The sequence below is a fragment of the Schistocerca serialis genome, chromosome 4 (assembly GCF_023864345.2).
Source record: "Schistocerca serialis cubense isolate TAMUIC-IGC-003099 chromosome 4, iqSchSeri2.2, whole genome shotgun sequence".
NCBI classification, from domain to species: Eukaryota; Metazoa; Arthropoda; class Insecta; order Orthoptera; family Acrididae; genus Schistocerca; species Schistocerca serialis.
The window spans coordinates 570,917,926-570,940,739 of NC_064641.1; the positions used below are offsets into that span (position 1 = coordinate 570,917,926).

General features: G+C 43.2%; 1 protein-coding gene across 1 annotated transcript in view; it reads left to right on the plus strand.

The window, feature by feature from the left end:
- LOC126474022 (UNC93-like protein) overlaps positions 1–22,814 on the plus strand; it is a 413,395-nt gene that overhangs the window by 389,356 nt on the left and 1,225 nt on the right. The gene's annotated exons all lie outside the window — the stretch shown is intronic.

Sequence of the window (22,814 nt, forward strand, 5' to 3'; positions counted from 1 at the left end):
TTTCTAATTATAATCCATCCCAAAAACCATCAACGTAAAACTTCGCAAAAATTTTATTGTTGTCAAGAAAAAGTTTAACTATAAATTACGTAACTTCAGTCAAATTAATTAAAGAATAGCGTCAGCTTTGCTATTAAAGAATAACGTCAGCTTTGGTAATAAATACAGCCACATATTATGACAGCCCACCAGCAGTTAATAGAGTATAGTAAACCAGAGTAAGTATATTCATGTTCACAGTAGATTCACTAAAGAGTCTTGCAGATCGGATGTCGCCGTGTGAAACCTTCCTGTCTCCTCTCTACCTCTTTTGTTTTTGATAACCTTCCCTTTTACAATAAACTATGAAACCTTTCCTTAGGACTTCTATCTCTTGCTTAATAATGACAAATGAAATCTTCCCTCTGAAATTTATTCTCTTTCTCTATCTTCACATACAAATTAAATTGCTGCCTATTAAAAGTGATTTTCTGATTATTTCGACGAAACATAGAATGTGTCGTCGTCGTGGCTTTCAGTCGTTATCTGCCATAACCCAAAACTGTTCCTTACCTTTTTTACTGTTACTGGTTCGCCATCTGACTGCTACATCGAACTGCGACATGAATATACTTACTCTGGTTTACTATACTCTATTAACTGCTGGTTGGCTGTCATAATAAGTGGCTGTATTTATTACTAAAGCTGACGTGATTCTTTCATAGCAAAGCTGACGTTATTCTTTAATTAATTTGACTGAAGTTACGTAATTAATAGTTAAACTTTTTCTTGACAACAATAAAATTTTTGCAAAGTTTTACGTTGATGGTTTTTGGGATGGATTATAATTAGAAATGCAATATTGCTGGCAAAAGTTTATTATATTCTGAATGAAATGATTTTACAAACGTTCAAATGGGACTTATTTTTACAATAATCTTACAACCAGCAATGCGCAAACATACCTTCAGTAGTCTTGAGTTTCTCAAAAAATTAATTCAATAATATTAGTTCATCTTATTATAATAGTTAGCTGTTGTCTCTGTACATCCGTTTATAATCTCTCGTAAATCATAGCTAGTGGCTGGCAGGCACACCGCTCCTCTCAACCTTTTGCTTCTGTTTGTTTGTTTGTATGAACTGAATAAACAGTTCTGACTGCCAGTGTGAGGTCATTTCAGTCTACTAGTCATTTAGTTTTCGAATTCGATTCCAGATGTGTCGAAAATGATTTGTTGCGTGTTGAAGCCTAATTCATGTTTATAACGGCCGAGAAATCTATACGAAAAGAACCCAATATTTCGCTTAAAATGAAGATAGGCAAAGTGTAAACAAACGTATCTGATCAGATATTATAGGAACTAAGTGCATATATTTTAGCAGCAAATAATGTTCCACGAAATTACATCGCATATATTGTTGATCATTTTTTCGCATGTATCTTAAAACGAAGTTCTTTTATTATGGAAAAAGTATTTCTGCCCCATTCAGATCCGTGTAAACAGCCTCTACCCGCACCCCTCGGTAAAGCTCTCAATGAAAGAGGCAGTGCTCGGTACGCAGCGGGAAATGTACATTTGGTAGGCTGCCCAGCCCGTCCTCTGCGGTTGGGTTGCGCAGCCCAGTGCTGCGGGCCGACGGTGCGGCCGCGTCGCGTGAGGAGAACAGAGAGCCACGAGAAAGAGAGGCCGTGGGGCGTACGTCACAGCACGTGACACTCTGTTGATCTTACGAGACCCATTAGCCGTCTCTGATGGCGACCAGTGACTATTGGTTCAAATGGCTCTGAGCACTATGGGACTCACCATCTGAGGTCATCAGTCCCCTAGACTTACAACTACTTAAACCTAAGGACATCACACACATCCATGCCTGAGGCAGGATTCGAACCTGCGACCGTAGCAGCAGCGCGGTTCTGGACTGTAGAGCCTAGAACCGCTCGACCACCGCGGCCGGCGAGTGACTATTCCAGACGAGTTTAGTAGCTCTTGCCTGCGTGTTTAAACTCATGCAACGTCTCGATAGCACACGACATAATTAAGACCTTTAGTAGGTGCCTTTTCAGCTAAATAATGGTTTCCGGCGGGCCCTGCTCGTAGCCGAGCGTTCGCGAAGTGTGGCGGACAAGGCGACTAGTGTGACGTCACAAATTCGTTGCAGGGCCCGTTTATCTCATTGGGCCCGAGGAGATCAGCCCGCGGAGTGGGCGTGGCCACCCCGGGGGCCGGCAGTGTTGCGCAACGGGCCGCTATGCAGGACTCTGTCGACCGTTGTAGAAGTAGCTGCTGACCTAGGGTGATGTGGATGACCCTTAGATAGCTGGTGGAATTAGCAACACTTTCTGATTAATGTGAGCCCTTTACCTCTATATGGCGACACTTCTTTCGGTATCAGTACATTTAAACGTGGAGTAGCTTCCAGTCTGCTAAAAGCGCTGAATTTGACGCTACTTTAGTGGTTTGCCGTTCAGTTTCGCTGCTTAGTTGCTCCGGTCGCTTCTCTTTGGACCTGACGAGACTGAATGGTCCACGATACAAATTAATTTGAGTAGGTGACTGAGCCCCCCTATGAACCATGGACCTTGCCGTTGGTGGGGAGGCTTGCGTGCTTCAGCGATACAGATGGCCGTACCGTAGGTGCAACCACAACGGAGGGGTATCTGTTGAGAGGCCAGACTAACGTGTGGTTCCTGAAGAGGGGCAGCAGCCTTTTCAGTAGTTGCAAGGGCAACAATCTGGATGATTGACTGATCTGGCCTTGTAACAATAACCAAAACGACCTTGCTGTGCTGGTACTGCGAACGGCTGAAAGCAAGGGGAAACTACGGCCGTAATTTTTGCAGCTTTACTGTATGATTAAATGATGATGACGTCCTCTTGGGTAAAATATTCCGGAGGTAAAATAGTCCCCCATTCGGATCTCCGGGCGGGGACTACTCAAGAGGATGTCGTTATCAGGAGAAAGAAAACTGGCGTTCTACGGATCGGAGCGTGGAATGTCAGATCACTTAATCGGACAGGTAGGTTAGAAAATTTAAAAAGGGAAATGGATAGGTTAAAGTTAGATACAGTGGGAATTAGTGAAGTTCGGTGGCAGGAGGAACAAGACTTTTGGTCAGGTGACTACAGGGTTATAAACACAAAATCAAATAGGGGTAATGCAGGAGTAGGTTTAATAATGAATAGGAAAATAGGAATGCGGGTTAGCTACTACAAACAGCATAGTGAACGCATTATTGTAGCCAAGATACATACGAAGCCCACACCTACTACAGTGGTACAAGTTTATATGCCAACTAGCTCTGCAGATGACGAAGAAATTGAAGAAATGTATGATGAAATAAAAGAAATTATTCAGATAGTGTAGTCATGGGTGACTGGAATTCGGTAGTCGGAAAAGGGAGAGGAGGAAACGTAGTAGGTGAATATGGATTGGGGCTAAGAAATGAAAGAGGAAGTCGCCTGGTAGAATTTTGCACAGAGCACAACTTAATCATAGTTTACACTTGGTTTATGAATCATGAAAGAAGGTTGTCTACATGGAAGAACCCTGGAGATACTAAAAGGTATCAGATAGATTATATAATGGTAAGACAGAGATTTAGGAATCAGGTTTTAAATTGTAAGACATTTCCAGGGGCAGATGTGAACTCTGACCACAATCTATTGGTTATGACCTCTAGATTAAAACTGAAGAAACTTCAAAACGGTGGAAATTTAAGGAGATAGGACCTGGATAAACTGAATGAACCAGAGGTTGTACAGAGTTTCAGGGAGAGCATAAGGGAACAATTGACAGGAATGGGGGAAAGAAATACAGCAGAAGAAGAATGGGTAGCCTTGAGGGATGAAGTAGTGAAGGCAGCAGAAGACCTAGCAGGTAAAAAGACGAGGGCTAGTAGAAATCCTTGGGTAACAGAGGAAATATTGAATTTAATTGATGAAAGGAGAAAATATAAAAATGCAGTAAATGAAGCAGGCAAAAAGGAATACAAACGGCTCAAAAATGAGATCTACAGGAAATGCAAAATGGCTAAGCAGGGATGGCTAGAGGACAAATGTAAGGATGTAGAGGGTTATCTCACTAGGGGTAAGATAGATACTGCCTACAGGAAAATTAAAGAGACCTTTGGAGATAAGAGAACCACTTGTATGAACATCAAGAGCTCAGATGGAAACCCAGTTCTAAGCAAAGAAGGGAAAGCAGAAAGGTGGAAGGAGTATATAGAGGGTCTATACAAGGGCGATGTACTTGAGGACAATATTATGGAAATGGAAGAGGATGTAGATGAAGATGAAATGGGAGATACGATACTGCGTGAAGAGTTTGACAGAGCACTGAAAGACCTGAGTCGAAACAAGGCCCCCGGAGTAGACAACATTCCATTGGAACTACTGACGGCCTTGGGAAAGCCAGTCCTGACAAAACTCTACCATCTGGTGAGCAAGATGTATGAAACAGGCGAAATACACTCAGACTTCAAGAAGAATATAATAATTTCAATCCCCAAGAAAGCAGGTGTTGACAGATGTGAAAATTATTGAACTATCAGTTTAATAAGTCACGGCTGCAAAATACAAACGCGAATTATTTACAGACGAATGGAAAAACTATTAGAAGAATGATTTAGGAAAGGCAAACCTACGTTTCTAGCATTTGTAGACTTAGAGAAAGCTTTTGACATAGTTGACTGGAATACTCTCTTCCAAATTCTAAAGGTGGCAGGGGTAAAATACAGGGAGCGAACGGCTATTTACAATTTGTACAGAAACCTGATGGCAGTTATTAGAGTCGAGGGACATCAAAGGGAAGCAGTTGTTGGGAAGGGAGTAAGACAGGGTTGTAGCCTCTCCCCGATGTTATTCAATTAGTATATTGAGCAAGCAGTGAAGGAAACAAAAGAAAAATTCGGAGTAGGTATTAAAATCCATGGACAAGAAATACAAACTTTGAGGTTCGCCGATGACATTGTAATTCTGTCAGAGACAGCAAAGGACTTGGAAGAGCAGTTGAACGGAATGGATAGTGTCTTGAAAGGAGGATATAAGATGAACATCAACAAAAGCAAAACGAGGATAATGGAATGTAGTCGAATTAAGTCGGGTGATGCTGAGGGAATTGGATTAGGAAATGGGACACTTAAGGTAGTAAAGGAGTTTTGCTATTTGGGAAGCAAAATAACTGATGATGGTCGAAGTAGAGATGATATAAAATGTAGACTGGCAATGGCAAGGAAAGCGTTTCTGAAGAAGAGAAATGTGTTAACATCGAGTATAGAGTTAAGTGTCAGGAAGTCATTTCTGAAAGCATTTGTATGGAGTGTAGCCATGTATGGAAGTGAAACATGAACAATAAATAGTTTGGACAAGAAGAGAATAGAAGCTTTCGAAATGTGGTGCTAGAGATGAATGCTGAAGATTAGATGGGTAGATCACATAACTAATGAGGAGGTGTTGAATAGGATTGGGGAGAAGAGAAGTTGGCACAACTTGACCAGAAGAAGGGATCGGTTGGTAGGACATGTTCTGAGACATCAGGGGATCACCATTTTAGTACTGGAAGGCAACGTGGAGGGTAAAAATCGTAGAGGGAGACCAAGAGACGAATACACTAAACAGATTCAGAAGGATGTAGGTTGCAGTAGGTACTGGGAGATGAAAAAGCTTGCACAGGATAGAGTAGCATGGAGAGCTGCATCAAACCAGTCTCAGGACTGAAGACCACAACAACAACAGGTGACTGAGAGTTCAAATGGTTCAAATGGCCCTGAGCACTATGGGACTCAACGGCTGAGGTCATTAGTCCCCTAGAACTTAGAACTAGTTAAACCTAACTAACCTAAGGACATCACAAACATCCATGCCCGAGGCAGGATTCGAACCTGCGACCGTAGCGGTCTTGCGGTTCCAGACTGCAGCGCCTTTAACCGCACGGCCACTTCGGCCGGCGTGACTGAGAGTCTAAATCGATTGCGCCCCTCATCAATAGCCAGAGTACCCGTCGACGAGACATCTGGAACCAGCGTGCAGCGTTGTTAATCACTGGTATACGACCAAGAGTTTGTTGACTGTCTTGCTTTTATTCTCCTTCTCAGGAGCAAAAATTATTGCTGTGCTTTTCGAAGCCACATGCACTGAAGTTCACAGCGATTTGAAAGCAGTCTTTGCAACCGAGCGAGATGGCGCTGTTCTAGGAGCTGGATTCGCTTTCAGGCGGACGATGGTTCAAATCCTCTCGCGGTTATCCCAATTGAAGCTTCACGTTGTTTCCCTAACACGCTTAGAAGTAACGATGGCGTGGCCCTTTTCAAAGGGATATTTCGATTAATTTCCCCAATAACGAGCTTACGCTAGGTCCCTAACGACCTCGCGATCGACGAGCTGTTAAACCGAATCATCCTTCCTTCCTTCAGTCATCTCTCATACGTCGATGTCATTAATTCTTTGAATAATTTCCATGTCTCATACATACGTTGCTCTATCCTCGGAAGTAAAATCTAGTCAAAAAGTTCAAAATGATAACTCTGTATAAAAAAACTTAGCGCCCCAAGCATAATCTAAATTACAAAAACCCAGAGACAGTAGCCTCTGATATACAACATTGTAACAACAGCAAAATTCTTCCTTGAAATGAAAGCTTGCAAAAGGATCCATTAACATTCACTACACACGCCTATAAGTAAAACTCTTAACTGAAGTTTTCACAGTACCTGGCATAACCCATAAGCAATATAACACAACTACTTACAAATGACCAGTGTACAACTCATTTCCTGCATACAGTGATAAGTAGCGGCATACAGCTGAGCGCCCAATACATATGCCAGCTTCATAGCAACAACCAACAGCTCCTCAACATTAAAAAGAACAAATTACACAATGGTAACATTGAACTACACTGAAGCTCCAAAGAAACTGGTATAGCCATGCCTATCCAAATACAGAAATATGCAAACAGCCAGAATGCAGCGTAGCGGTCGGCAACTCCTATATAAAATAACAAGTGTTTGGAGCAGTTTTTAGATCGGTTACTGCTGCTTAAATGACAGGTTATCAAGATGTAAGTGAGTTTGAACGTGATGTTATAGTCGGGGCACGAGCGATGGGACACAGCATCTCTGAGGCAGCGATGAAGTGGGGATTTTCCCGTACGACCGTTCCACGAGTGTACTGTGGATATCAGGAATCCAGTAAAACAAATCTCCAACATCGCTGCGGCCGGAGAAAGATCCTGAAAGAACGGGACCAATGATGACTTAAGAGAATCGTTCAACGTTACAGTATTGAATCCCTTCCACATATTGCTGCAGATTTCAATGCTGAGCCGTCAACAAGTGTCAGCGTGCAAAACATTCAACGGAACATCATCGATATGGGCTCTCGGAGCGGAATGCCCACTAGTGTACCCTTCATGACTGCACGACACTAAGCTTTATGTGTCAACTGGGCCCGTCAACTCTGAACTAGGACAAATGTGAGTGCTTACTGCGCTACGCAATTGTATCACTTGGAAAGAAAGGGAACGTCGAACGTCAGTTCAAAACAGTCCAACTCAGGGCTTGAAAAGTATTTACTAGTTGGATTCTGCTCTAAGGAAAGGACGGGTAAGGCAGCTAAAATCCAAATTTAATGTTTAACAATCAACTTTCTTAAAACCATGAGTCAAGAGTAAACCTGTAGGGAAGCAGCCTACTCACGCCATGTAGAATACATATCCTTTCCATTTTGTTCCAGCTTAGTCCGCTCTAACTAGCTACGACGTCACGAATGTTCCGCAATACCTTAAAAGTAAAGTAAATGATCTGAAAAGTTAATAGCATGCTAGGGGTGATGCTAAAACAATAATGTGTTAAGTTTTAGTTTAGTAACTTTAACAGTTTTCGAAATTTGGACGTTTTACGCAAAAATCATCAGTGCAATAGGAAGGAGCTAGAAACTTCAAAATTTATATTCGGATTCCTTTTTCATTGTAATTTAATGGAAACAGCATGTTGGATCTCACAAAGTAATATTTTGGTCGAAAATCTCATTTTGTTTTTGTGTCCTAAAAGTACAGAAGCAAGATAGATTAAGTAAGTGATTAGATAAAGTTAGAATGTTTACATTTAGGTAAAATGGAAATATGCTATAATAACAAAGATGTGAGAAGTTTCCAAAAGGTAGCTATAAAACTATACCTGTAGCGTCTCTCAGTTCAGAGCTCATCTACTGTGTGCTGTGCAACTAAAATAATTCTCTCGCCAAAAGTATTTAGCCACATCAGAAATTTGTTACAGATACTTACCTGTGCGCTAATAGCACAATTAATTTGAGAGCTTCATTGGCCTTCAGCGAATGAAGCAATTAATTATTTAGTAACTTGAAGGGGTGATCTGTTGGCCCCAGCGGCTAGTCAGGAAGGCTAATGTTGTAGGCTACGCCTTCGGCGGTCCGCACCGCGGTTATATAAATAAGAGCGCTGCGAGCTAGAGCCAGGCCCCAGTTCTCTTCTAGATTCGTATCAGCGCACACTCCGTGTCGGAAAGAGCGTCGCGTCTGTGCAGTTGCAAGGAACAGCGTTGGATGCCGTATTACATAACTCGGTATGCACATAACACTGAGTTCGCATTGTGGTAAAGTGTTAATTGTGGAACGACCTCAGTGATTCATTCTCAGTTTGCCCTTGTCGTATTTTCACTTGTCGCCGCAGGACAGACCTTCTACCATTACTAGCGTGGCATTTGATGAGAATTAACATCAAATTTTGGCGAGCATTCACTTTGAACATTTACATCGATAACGTTTATTGAACAGTTTCGTTATCTAGGGATAATAGGATCCACGCAATAGACTCTTAACACCTCTGATAGTATAATAGCTGATAGGAGCATTGCTTGGGTAAACATTTGTCTCAAACTTTACGCTTTATCGTTTTTAGAATATAGTGAAAATTGTTGTAGTAAACTGCATTTTCTATGAATCCCAAACATCATCCTAAATCCTCAGCGTAATGGACATCAATGTTCAATAGCGTTATTTCTCCATCACAATGGGCACAATGAACTTTAATTACAGGCATCACGTTTTTGCTAATCACTTTCTGGTTGCCAACATTGTAGTTAGAGAGCCTGTGTTGAGAACGGCAAGAAATAGAAAAAAAATCCCCCCCACACACACACAAACCAGCAACCGAGGTGTCATTACGAGTTTCAAAAATTATTCCACAGGATCAAACACTGTACGAAAAAAGCGAATTTATCAAAAATGCATTTTTTTTGGAAGCAGCATGTTTATTATTTGTTAGTTTCAAGAATGAAACTGGGGTAATGACTTATATTAAATCTGTACAGCTTTCTGCATATACAGTGCTGAGCAGGGTTGAGGTTATGAGTTCTGACTTCACTTCACAACTTAAAACAGACTTCGATCGCTCCAGCTATTTTTCCAACAACTTGACGAATCGACTGATATAGTTTATGCAGCTCAGTTGCCCCAGTTTGTCAGAAAAGCTTTTGACAAATGACCAGAAAAAGAGAACAACTGGTAAAGATTATACCACTAAACAATGTGCTACAGAACAGGACATATTTTTAGGAGTTAACGATGTTATTAATTTTGAAAAATTTCCTGTAAAGAAGTTGGTGGACTTAGCAAATGATGGAGGTCTGCGATGGTTGGCAAAGAGAATGGATTCATAGCTTTGTGTTATAAAGACAACAGCTTTTCGAAATTTCTGTCTTACCACTGCAAAAAACCACAGCAGTCAACACGTGGGAAGTTTTTAAGCAGGAATAGCGTGATGTAACGGTCATAAAAGTAGTGAACAAAATTAGAAAACAAGTAATTCATAGGCATGAACTAGATTGACAGTATGGTTATTTACTGCTTCATACGTACGTTCGTTGGTTTAGTAAAAGCAGAGTTTTACAATGTTTTAAATAGATGTTTCCTGCCTTAGAGAAGTTCTGGTTTGGCACCAGGATTTTGCTTTTCTCGCAGACATTCCCAAAAACCTAAATATCTTCAGATTGCAGCTTTAAGGCAAGGATAAAGGTATTGGCGGAACAATTTTAAATGTTACTTCATTCTGAAAAAAGATGGAACTATGAGAAAAAAATATCCATAAAGGTGAATACGAACACTTTGTACGCTTGAAACTAATCTTTGGTAAGCAGGTCTTTTTGGCGCATTCTTAAAACAGTAAACCTGTTCTCTCAGAGTGGAGAAGTTCCGAAATTTCAAAAGTATTTCAGTTTTTGCACAGTTTGTCAAATCCAGTTTTACATAAATTGATATTGAAGAGTTCTCTATTTGTACCTTGGAGAATTTTGATTTTCTAGAAGACAATAACGCAATGCAGTTGAAACTGATTGACTTTCGAAATTACTTATCTTTAAAATTTCTTTATTCAAGCTCTAACGATACTTGACTTCTTGTTGGCAAAGAAACCTATCCAATTTTCGTCGGGTTGGTCTCAAAGTGAACACAATGTCAAGCTGCACATATCTGTTTGAGATTTTCTTATTCATTACGAAATTTAAAAAAAAAAGTTCCGAAGCAGAAGCAGACTGTCTTATGAACATTTGGACAACTATTTTCAAGTGGCAAACAGTACCTATTCTCCCAACATAAAAAACCATGTTGATGACAGAAAAGAGTGTCATTCTTCTCAATAATGTTAGTAACTCTGACAAATTATCTGTTCTTACACCTGTCGTTTATTATTTACTACATTTCAGTTTCTCTCTTACATACAATTCAGTTTCAATTTCTTTTGCTTCCATGCAATTCAATTAGAATTTATTTCATATTTTCTGGAATTGTGGATTTAAGTTAATAAGGAATAAACAAATGCAAGATTTTTTAAAAAGTTCTTATCTCTGTCGTCGTTTCTTTCGGCAGCTCGCAGTAGACTTTAAGAACGGTACCGTAGTTCAGAAACTTCGCAGGTTTGGTGATCACTGAACTACACTATGACGCCCCTCTTCCCTTAGTACACATTAGCCACTTGACGAAGTTAGTTTCTTCTCCAAGGCAAACCGTCCTGTTCGGACACTAACACCAGATAACCAGCCTCTTGCCCCGCCAACCTGCTCGGCTTTGCCACAAATGATATCACTTTTCAGAACCAAGAACCACATAACAGCTGATGATGAGAATGTGTCTCCTAGAGGCACGCCGAAGTTCGTCCAACTCGGTAACTCGCAGGATTTGACAACTCCCTGTAGGTCCTACCAAGCTGTGACAACCAGTAAATCTTATATATCTAAAAATTTTTTGATGCTATTGGCTTTTTAAAATGTGTACTGCATTAACAACTACGCAGGAGCCTCGTTATGATTAGTGTCTTATTCCGTCAAATTCGTAAATCAGTTGGGAACATACAGTGGAGTATTATACTCCAACTAAACTGGACGAATTTACCTAAGTAATATTTTGAGAAACCGGTAAACAGACATACTGCTACTGAACTGTACGCGCTTGCAATGCAAAAACTGATTTCGTTAATTATGAGTCATTGATGTGCTCGTAATGTTTTTTTGGTGTATAATACATTCTCTGGCATGAAACAGTCTGTACCTACAGTATGAGCAGTGGTAGGTCTACGATGTAATATTTATGCAGACGAATGAAAACTAAAAGACAAAAGTCGTCTGTCAGTGGATTCCCTTGCGGGAGAAACAAATACCTTACCACTAGAAGTGCTACGCAGAGGAGATGTGAATTCGGTGTTAGCGAACTTGCGAACTATAAACTCTGAGGCAGCATATGAAAATACGTTACACCGAGAAAGAGAAGATACGAAGAATGAAAGAAATACGCGCAGCTCCTAACGGAGAAAAACGTTAATTCAATATTTCACGGCTCTTGATAAACTTAAAAAGGGTTTTATCCTCTACTGGTACATCGCAACGCATGCACTGCGCCGCTTAGCTTACCTAATCGCATTAGCTGCTTGAAAAAGGGCTCTGCGAGCTTTTTCAACTTTAAAACTGTGCGAGAGAGATCGTTTTACAGCGTTCGGTCCCGGCGTAAATTTTATCTGCAACTACACACTCCTGCACACTCCAGAAACTGGTGTCGTAAAATGTTGCATTTAGATAGTCTGTACAGAGCTGTTTCATCCTTTTTCACTCATGCAGATCAGCAAATGACTGAAATGAAGTGCAGAGCCATGTTGGTATGTAAAAACTTAATCAGTTTAAAAAAAGGGAAAAAACAGAGAGAGAGAGAGGCTCTGAAGGCATTAGCGATACTTTTTGTTGAGACGACTAGCTGCAAATTACAGTTTTAGGACTTGAAACGCAAGTTCTTGAAACATGTAAAAACATTTCACAGTTGTAGTTCCCGTGTGGTAGGAATCTTTCAACTGAAAGACTAGCAAACAACATCAGCAACATGTTGAAGACTAGTGCCAGCTTCATTATACACTGAAGCGCCAAAGAAACCGGTAAAACCTGAGTATTCAAACACAGAGACATGCAAACAGGCAGAATACGGCACTGCGATCGGAACGCCTATAAAAGACAACAAGTGTCTGGCGCAGTTGTTAGATTGGTTACTGCTGCTACGATGGCAGGTTATCAAGATTTAAGTGAACTTGAATGTTGTGTTACAGTCTGCGCACGAGCGATGGGACATAGCATCTCCGAGGTAGCGATGAAGTATTTTCCCGTATGACCATTTCACGAGTGTACCGTGAATATCAGGAAGCGGCTAAAAATCAAATCTCCGGAAAAAGATTCTGCAAGAACAGCACTGGTGACGACTGAAGAAAATCGTTGAAAGTGACAGAAGTGCAACCCTTCCACAAATTTCTGGGCCATCAACAAGTGTCAGCGTACGAACGACTCAACGAAACATTATCGATATGGGCTCTCGGAGCTGACTGTTGATGACTGGAAACATTTTGCCTGGGCGGACGAGCCTCGTTTCAAATTGTACCGAGGGGATGGATGTTTACGGGTATGGAGACAACTTCATAAATCCATGAACCCTGCATGTCAGCGGGGGACTTGTCAAGCTGGTGGAGGCTCTGTGATGGTATGGGGCGTGTGCCGTTGGAGTCCATACCACGTCGTGCTGCGGCACTTCTACGTGCTCGCGGGCGTTCTACACGACATTAGGCAGGCGAACCAGTTTCTTTGGCTCTTCAGTGTATTTAACTTAAATGTCCTTTGCGAGATGTTTCTCCGTATGCTCGGCGACCTTCCATAAACATCAAATGAATTCCTCTCACACAAAGGCGTAGCTTGGCTGGCTAATGTGTTTTCGCAGTGACAGGACCAGAATATTTCCCTCATATTGTTGCATTTTCTCATGGTATCCCTAATGTTGTGGAAGACGTATCTGTGTTAACAGATATTAAAAGAAAGAAAATGATGTATTGCGTATACGTTGCGTTTTTACATACGCAATAAGTGTGGTGAGACCACTACACTCGCATACGAGCAAAATTTATTTGCAATAACGTTACGAACCTGCTCCTGACAGAGCGACTTCTTAAGTAGGGGTAGAGAGCGTATGTAAGTAAAGGTCTTCTGTATTTCTAGCGTTGGCAGCAGTGGAACTGACTGTGTAGAGTGTTAGGAGGGAGTTCCACTGTAGACCACTGGACTGGTTGGTTGATTTGGGAGAGGACACCAGACAGCGGGGCCACAGTCTCATGATCTAGAATGGCAGAACTCAAGGATGGAACAGCAAAAACAGCAGAGTCCAGTCAAGGGGAAGAGATAATGTGCAAACAAAGAGTGAAAAGGGACTTCAGGACAGCAGAAAGAGGAAAGAACAGGAGGGTGGTGGGTGGAAACGGGGAGAGCATGGGTGCCCAGAAACGCTACGCACGGTGGGGCACCATCACTACCACCGAACCATCGCGATACCAACACCATAGCATTATCACGATACTAGCGGAACGACACCAGGGGAAGAAGACACAAGACAAGGGGGAACAAAACAGCACAACAGATCAGAAAAAAAGTAGGGAATAAGCGGTAGCAACCAGACTGGTGTGGGGGCAAGTCAAGGTCCCCGTAACCAACGCCTGCGGTAGGTGAGGGCGTCAAATTCCACTGGAAAATTGAAGAAATCATACATGAGAGTACAGACCATTTTCGCGAAGAAAACCGAGAACAGACGTAACCATGCGACGGTCGCCCGCTAACACTCGAAACAAGGAATGGGGTTAAGGCATATTTAGTGTTGAGGTTCAAAAGGGGGAGTGGCAGTCCAGCAAAATATGGATCATTGTGATTGGGGGGTTGGGGGGGGGGTCGAATTGCAGAGTAAAAAACCATGGGTCAACCTAATATTTCCCACAGAGAGAAAGTTTAGTAATGGAAGTCAAACCCGAAAGAGGGAACAAAAACGCGAAAAAAAGTATCAGAGACATATGGCAAGCGGAACAAAATTGCAAAGGATGCAGGAAACCACGAAGACACCCAGGTCGACTCCGAGAGGGAGGGGGGGGGGGGGGGTAAGGAGGAAGCACAGAGGGAGGAGTGGGGACGAGAATGGAGAGGCACAGGGAAGGAAATAAGGAAACGCAACCTGGGAAGGAAGAATGAGTTGCAATAGTTCAGGCCCCGCGTGCGCCATGCAAGAACTCACGAAAGAACTGTGAGCCCCCAGGAGGTGACCAGTGGATAGCAAGATGTGTCAATGGGGTGTAAACCGCCTGAATTAAATGCTGTTATAACGTAAATATCCAAAGAATGCTGCATGTTTAAAACTAGCGAAGGCCACAAATGATAATGTCCAAAAAATATCTGAGGTAATCTCTGGTGTTCCGTATAGCTATGTTTTTAATCGCAGGTCTCACAATATTGGCGAGTGTCGTTCGTAACACAGATATAGTTAGGCTGTGATGACAGAAGTCATGGAATAGCGATATGCATCAGTGATGACGCCACATTGGCTACTGCGGTCATTTCACACAGTGTTGTTTGTCTGTTAGCACTGACAACTCTACGCAAATGCCGCTGCTCTCTATGGTCAAGTGAAGGCCGTGGGCCACTGCGTTTTTCATGGTGAGGGGTAGGGCCTGAAACTTGGTATTCTCTACACACTATTGACACCGTGGACGACGGAACATTGAATTCTTTACCGATTTCCGAAACAGAAGATTCCACTGCGCGTTCACCTTTTCACATAAATCGCCTCAATACAAATGACAGCACATCCAAAGCGCTGCCTTTTGATACCTTGTGTGCGCGATACTACCAACATCTGTGTATCTGCTTATCGGTATTCCATGACTTCTGTCATCCCAGCGTAACTATATCTGTGTTACGAGCGACACTCGTCAATATTGTGAGACCTGCGACTGCGATTAAAAACATAGCTATACAGAACACCAGAGATTACCTCTGAACGCAAATATATATATATTTTTATATTATCATTTGTGGCCTTCACTAGTTATAAGAACGCATCGTTCTTTGGACATTTACGTTATAATATCATTTAAATCAGATTGTGCAGGAAATATCAAGTTTCAAGCCTTATCCCTCACCATGGAAGTGCTTCCTCTAGGTCGACCAGTCCTGTGAATGTGGTAGGATTGCCCTTAACTCTTGCTTCCATTTTGTCACAATGGCAGAACTGCCTCCCTGCTGCCTTTATGTTTCCTAAAGCCAAACTGATGGTCAGAAAACAGCTCCTCAATTTTCTTTTCCATTCTTCTATATACACTCCCGGAAATTGAAATAAGAACACCGTGAATTCATTGTCCCAGGAAGGGGAAACTTTATTGACACATTCCTGGGGTCAGATACATCACATGATCACACTGACAGAACCACAGGCACATAGACACAGGCAACAGAGCATGCACAATGTCGGCACTAGTACAGTGTACATCCACCTTTCGCAGCAATGCAGGCTGCTATTCTCCCATGGAGACGATCGTAGAGATGCTGGATGTAGTCCTGTGGAACGGCTTGCCATGCCATTTCCACCTGGCGCCTCAGTTGGACCAGCGTTCGTGCTGGACGTGCAGACCGCGTGAGACGACGCTTCATCCAGTCCCAAACATGCTCAATGGGGGACAGATCCGGAGATCTTGCTGGCCAGGGTAGTTGACTTACACCTTCTAGAGCACGTTGGGTGGCACGGGATACATGCGGACGTGCATTGTCCTGTTGGAACAGCAAGTTCCGTTGCCGGTCTAGGAATGGTAGAACGATGGGTTCGATGACGGTTTGGATGTACCGTGCACTATTCAGTGTCCCCTCGACGATCACCAGTGGTGTACGGCCAGTGTAGGAGATCGCTCCCCACACCATGATGCCGGGTGTTGGCCCTGTGTGCCTCGGTCGTATGCAGTCCTGATTGTGGCGCTCACCTGCACGGCGCCAAACACGCATACGACCATCATTGGCACCAAGGCAGAAGCGACTCTCATCGCTGAAGACGACACGTCTCCATTCGTCCCTCCATTCACGCCTGTCGCGACACCACTGGAGGCGGGCTGCACGATGTTGGGGCGTGAGCGGAAGACGGCCTAACGGTGTGCGGGACGGTAGCCCAGCTTCATGGAGACGGTTGCGAATGGTCCTCGCCGATACCCCAGGAGCAACAGTGTCCCTAATTTGCTGGGAAGTGGCGGTGCGGTCCCCTACGGCACTGCGTAGGATCCTACGGTCTTGGCGTGCATCCGTGCGTCGCTGCGGTCCGGTCCCAGGTCGACGGCCACGTGCACCTTCCGCCGACCACTGGCGACAACATCGATGTACTGTGGAGACCTCACGCCCCACGTGTTGAGCAATTCGGCGGTATGTCCACCCGGCCTCCCGCATGCCCACTATACGCCCTCGCTCAAAGTCCGTCAACTGCACATACGGTTCACGTCCACGCTGTCGCGGCATGCTACCAGTGTTAAAGACTGCGATGGAGCTCCGTATGCCACGGCAAACTGGCTGACACTGACGGCGGCGGTGCACGAATGCTGCGCAGCTAGCGCCATTCGACGGCCAACACCGCGGTTCCTGGTGTGTCCGCTGTGCCGTGCGTGTGATCATTGCTTGTACAGCCGTCTCGCAGTGTCCGGAGCAAGTATGGTGGGTCTGACACACCGGTGTCAATGTGTTCTTTTTTCCATTTCCAGGAGTGTATTATTCCTGTCAGCAACTGGAATGCATGAGCCATTAACCTGATTGTGCGATAATTCTCGCACTTACCTGCCATTGCTACTTCGATATTATTTTGATGATATTTTTTACGAAAGTCAGACAAGTGTCTCCAATCTCATAGGTTGTGCACATTGAATAGTCGTTTGCTCACCACTTTCCCCATTGATTTAAGTAATTCCTAAAAAATGTTATCTGTTCCTTCTACCTTTTGTGGTATGAAGTCTTCTAACGTTGTACAAAACTCTGACAATAATGGATGTCCTGTGTCTTCCATACCGTCCCATTCGGTCTTCTTGCACGTAATTAGGCAGTTCCTCCCCTCGGAGATGCCTTCAGTATTCTTTTTCTACCTATAGTTCTTCCCCTCGGAGATGCCTTCAGTATTCTTTTTCTACCTATCTCCTCTGCGTTTGACAGTGGAATTATAATTCCACTCCTAATGATACCGCACTTGCTTCTAATTTTACGAAAGACTGTTATTGAAATTTATTTTTCGTTAGATTTGGCTACAGGTGCATGAAGCAGTTTGTTTATGCCTTCACTATTGTCTCTGTACTATCCTGTGACAGTTGTTAAGAGAAGATTTTTTCTCTTGATTTACACTGAGGCTGTGGTACTATGAGCCTGCTTAATTATTGTCAATGGTCCGACTTTAAATGACTTATGAAATAACTGAAGAAAGGCAACGGATAACTTTAGTCGCACCTTCAACCAATACAGTCAGCATAGAGGTAGGCAATCTTTTAATCTTCTGCTTGTGAGATCGGTATGTATAACTGAATTATTATTCTTGGCATTGGTTTGCTTTGGATTATGACGAGAACAGCCCCCATCACTGAACTTTTCACAGTATTTTACCCTCCACTGTACTTTCCTATTCATAATAAATTCAACTCCTTTTACACCGTTTTCTGCTGCTGTTGATATTACCCTGTTTTCGTCTGACGAGAATTCCGTTTCTTCTTCCCATTCCACTTCACTGAAAGCCCCCACCACCTCCATATTACCAGATATTCTAGCTTCCCTAACAAGTTCCATCTTCTGACATTACGCTCTGACTCGTATCAATTTACACTTTCATGGTCACCTCTGCCTTGGCAGTCCCCTCCAGATATCTAATCCGGAATCTTTTTCCAATGGAGAGAGCATCAAGACACTTTTTTATTTACTAACCACATGTCCTGTGGATACACCTGATGTGTCTTTGATGGAGTTATTTCCATTGCCTTCTGCATCCTCAAGCCGTCAATGATTGCTGACTCCTCCGCCTTGTAGGGGAAGTTTTCCACCGCAAAGGGCAAAAGGTTGCCCTGGAACTCCATCCGCTTTTCCAACCTCTTCGACAAAGCCGTTGGCAGAACGATGGTAATGCCTTCTCGCATAGGATGGCCTTCACATTTTGTCTAACATCTGTGTAACATATTTCAAAACGACAGTTGAAATCACATGTTGACGAAAATATGTACTAAGTTTGAATATCGTTATGTACCATAAAATAAACTGCGTGACCAGAAATCACGAGAAGGATTAACCCTTTTGAAGATTTGCCTCGTATGTTGCGAGCCGTTGCAGTTGAATGCGATGTAGGCTACGTGCGAATGTGACCAGGGCATTTGAGCAGTCGTTTACAGGCTGATGTGTAACGAACATGAGAATATGTAACGCGTTGTCCGACTTTGAACGTGGGTGGTAATCGGTACATATCGGAGAATACAAACAAAGTTAGCAATGTGTAGAGTGGGTCTTCCAAATCGCAAAAGCAGTGATTCCAATCGTATGACGACTACAAGTACTCGTATTTACCGAACGGACGTCACGTAGCTTCTGTAGACCCACACGTGGCGATCGACAGTCGGCTGTGTTGCCGCCGTCGATTTGCGTGTGGGATGTATATGGAGACAAATCTACCACAAAGGCTTGTGCAACCGAAGGGCGACTTGTTTCAGAGTGCCTTCTCATTACTTTTGGCTAGTTAAAGCATAAACGACAAGTACACGGTGATTATAATTAAACTTCCACAACGCTGTAGAAATAACACCACTAGTGGGAATGACGTCAAATTGCAACGGAGTATTGTCGGTGAAGGGGAAAAAACATATGTCAGAACGAAAAAGGTAGTGTGAAAATTGATCAATAGATGGCACTGCATGTGTCAGAATTCGTAAATGAAAATAACTGTCATTCATACGATCCATTGATGTTGGTATAAACACGCCGGGTACATGGCTTTTCCTCCTTTCGCGTCTGCAACGTTCGCCATGCCTGTCTCAACGCAGGATCGCGCTCTGCTTGTAAAGCTGTATTACAAGAATGATGACTGTGCACATGTCGCTCGGCAGAAGTTCTGAATACTGAAGAGTTTCAAAAAAGGCGTGGTCCGATGACTGCCGTAGGTCTGGAGAAAATGATTTGGAAATTCGAAAAAACGGGTTCTTTTGGTGTGCAACTTGGCACAGGTAGGAAACGAATTGATTGGACGTCAGTGGAAGCAGTGGCCACAGCAGTGCAGGAGGAGACGAGTGGTGGTATGCAAAAGCGCAGTGCACGGGGAATTGACCGAACATTGGACATATCCCAGAGCACGGTGCGTAAAATCCTACTAAACATCATTTTCGCTATCCATTCAAAATTATCCATGTGCACGAGTTGCTTCCTATTGACCTACCAGCAAGAGAAACCTTTGCTTCAGAATTTCTTGCTCGCATGGAAGTGGACAATGATTGGCCGTGGAAGATTCTGTGGACACACGAAGCCCACTACCATCTGACAGGATACGTCAACACACAGAATTGTCGAATATGGGCAAATCCACACGCCTATCAACCAGTACCACTTCATCCTGAAAAGGTCACTGTGTGGTGTGGGTTTACGGCATGATTTATCATAGGGCTATATTTTTTCGAAGAGACAGGTGCGTCCGGTCTTGTTACCTGTATAGTCACTGGTAAGCGCTATGAGTGTCTTTGGCGCAACCACGTCATTCCAGCTCTCCAACAGCGCGGATGTGAGGATGGGATCATTTTTATGCAAGATGGAGCACCTCCGCAGATCGCAAATCCAGTGAAGCAGCTGCTGAAGCGCCATTTAGGAAACGCTAGAATTGTCAGCCGCCATTTCCCTACAGCCTGGCCGTCCCGATCACCTTATCTCAATCCGTGTGACTTCTGGCTGTGGGGCTATCTGAAACATGTTGTGTTCAGTGTTCCTATTGCAGACTTAGCTGCATTGAAGGTACGCATTACGGAACATACTCTGAACGTGACCCCGGAAACACTTCGATCAGTTGTGGAACATGCTGTTTCTCGAATTCAGCTTGTTGCACAAAACGATCGACAGCGTATTGAACATGCTTTGCGCCAGTCAGACGGAAATTAATAATTTGATTTGAGTTTCATTGATGTTTTTATGCGGTTTTTGACCTCAGGGCCATTAAAAATCTATTTTTTCGGAACGATGTCATATGACCTCACCGTGGTGGATGGGCTTACTTAACTAACAGCATCACACAAGTACACCCATTCACACTGAGTATTAAAGTTCCTTTAACGTCAAACGTACACCTTAGGCATTGTTGTATGATTCATTTGTCGTTTTTAGTCGAGCATTATTATACAGAGGGCTCCAAAAAAATGTATTCACTGTTTAAAAGTCCATAACTTGCAAACTAATTAACGGAGGTGTCTCTTTTTTGGTGAAAGTGTAGCTTAAAGTCCAACCTAAAGATATCACAGTAGGTGTTCGAAATGTTCACCATTAACATCCACACTCAAACGATGCCGCCGAACTGCAGCACGAACTACTGACTGCAACGTGTTGAGTTGGATATTTCCACATGAATATACGATGGGTTCTCGATGTTCATCCAATATGCGTGGCTTTTGTCGATAAACGATGTCCTTTAGTGTTCCCCACAGGTGAAAGTCCAGAGGAGTTAGGTCTGGGGAACGTGCTGGCTACTCCACAGCACCTCTACGACCTAACCATCTTCCTGGTAGATTTTCGTCGAGTTACGCCCTAACACGATGCTGGTAGTGGGCTGTGGCACTATCTTATTGAACGTAAACACTTCAGTCTCCATACAAGCCTCGGATGGCAGGTAAAATGGATGTCTGAAGCTTCTGAAGGTACACCTCACCGGTAACTGTGCCGTCAAAGAAGAATGACCAAATCAAGTCCCGGTAAGACAACCCCCACCACACATTTACTCTTGGCAATTTCACTACTTTGTCTAGATGGACGTTCGGATTTTCGGCGGCCCAGTAGATGCAATTGTGAGCATTTACTGTACCATTGAGTTTGAACTGTGCCTTATCAGACTACACAATCATCTCTGCAAACTCTTCATCGTTGCGCACCATTTAGTAAACCACTCGGAGTACTCCATTCTACGATCTCGGTCGCCCTCGTTCATTGCGTGTAGCAGTCGTGGTATGTGGCACTTCCACTTTGCTGTCTTCAAAATTCGCCGTACACTTTAGCGACTCACTCCAGTTTCACGGGCACACTGTCTCACAGACTTCTGTGGTGAGCGAGTGAATTGTTGTAACAAGCGACGAGAGTTAGCTGGTCTTGTTACTGTTACAGGTCGTCCAGATCTTTGTTTGTGTACATCTCTTACACAGCCTTCGGATTCAAATTGGTCTCGAATGCGACGAATCGTTAAACGTGTCGGTGGCTCTGTTTGATACTCATTTCGCCATTGCACTTGAACCTCATTAATGTTTTCGTACTTAAAACACTACTTCAAAACTGACTTCCTTTCATCGAATGTAAGCCTTGCGCCAGTCATGTTTACGCGAGTAACTAGGTGCAGCTAACTATCTCGCGTCTGTCATCTGACAAAACAAAACAACGGAATGCAACGCTTGTGTGGCGATTCCCGGGACTACAAACTATTACACTACCAAAGATGAGACAACTCCGTCAATTAGTTTGCCAGTTACGGACTTTTAAATTGTGGATACATTTTTGTGGACCACTCAGTATTGCCGCAGTGGTTAGCACACTGAACTCGCATTCAGGAGGACGACGGTTCAATCCCGCGTCCGGCCATCTTGATTTAGGTTTTCCGAGATTTCCCTAAATCGCTCCAGGAAAATGCCGGGATGGTTCCCCTGAAAGGGCACGGCCGACTTCCTTTCCCGTCCTTCCCTAATCCGTTGAGACCGATTGCCTTGCTGTTTGGTCTCTTCTCCCAAACAACCCAACCCAACCTTAGTATTGTGATCCTTACAGCACCATCTGTTGCTACATTTTGTAACTATTTATTTTTCTTCTGGCATACGTTTTCCCTCTTTTCCGATGATATTCCGTTGCAATTTGACGTCATTCTGACCAGTGGTGTTATTTCTACAGCGGTTTGAAAGGTTAAATTTAATTATAATCGCCCTGTATTTCCTAGACTGTCAGTGCGCAACGTATGTTTATTTTTCAGCAATAACATTACCAATCCGTGTAATATCTCTTTATATTCTACTAATTATCCCTGCGCAATTCTATGAGTGAATTACGTTTCCTACTTGACCATCTATTTACTCGCAGAATCGATGCGGAAATTAGTACAGTACTATTACTATTCCATGAGCGCATAATTACTCTTTGTAATATTCCCTCTGGTGTGTGTTGAGGGGACTTCTAGGATTTTCTCCGTGCCGAATAGCCGCATTGAATAATTGTACTTTTGCTATTGAGATTACTGGAAGAAAGAGATTGGAAATATATTGTA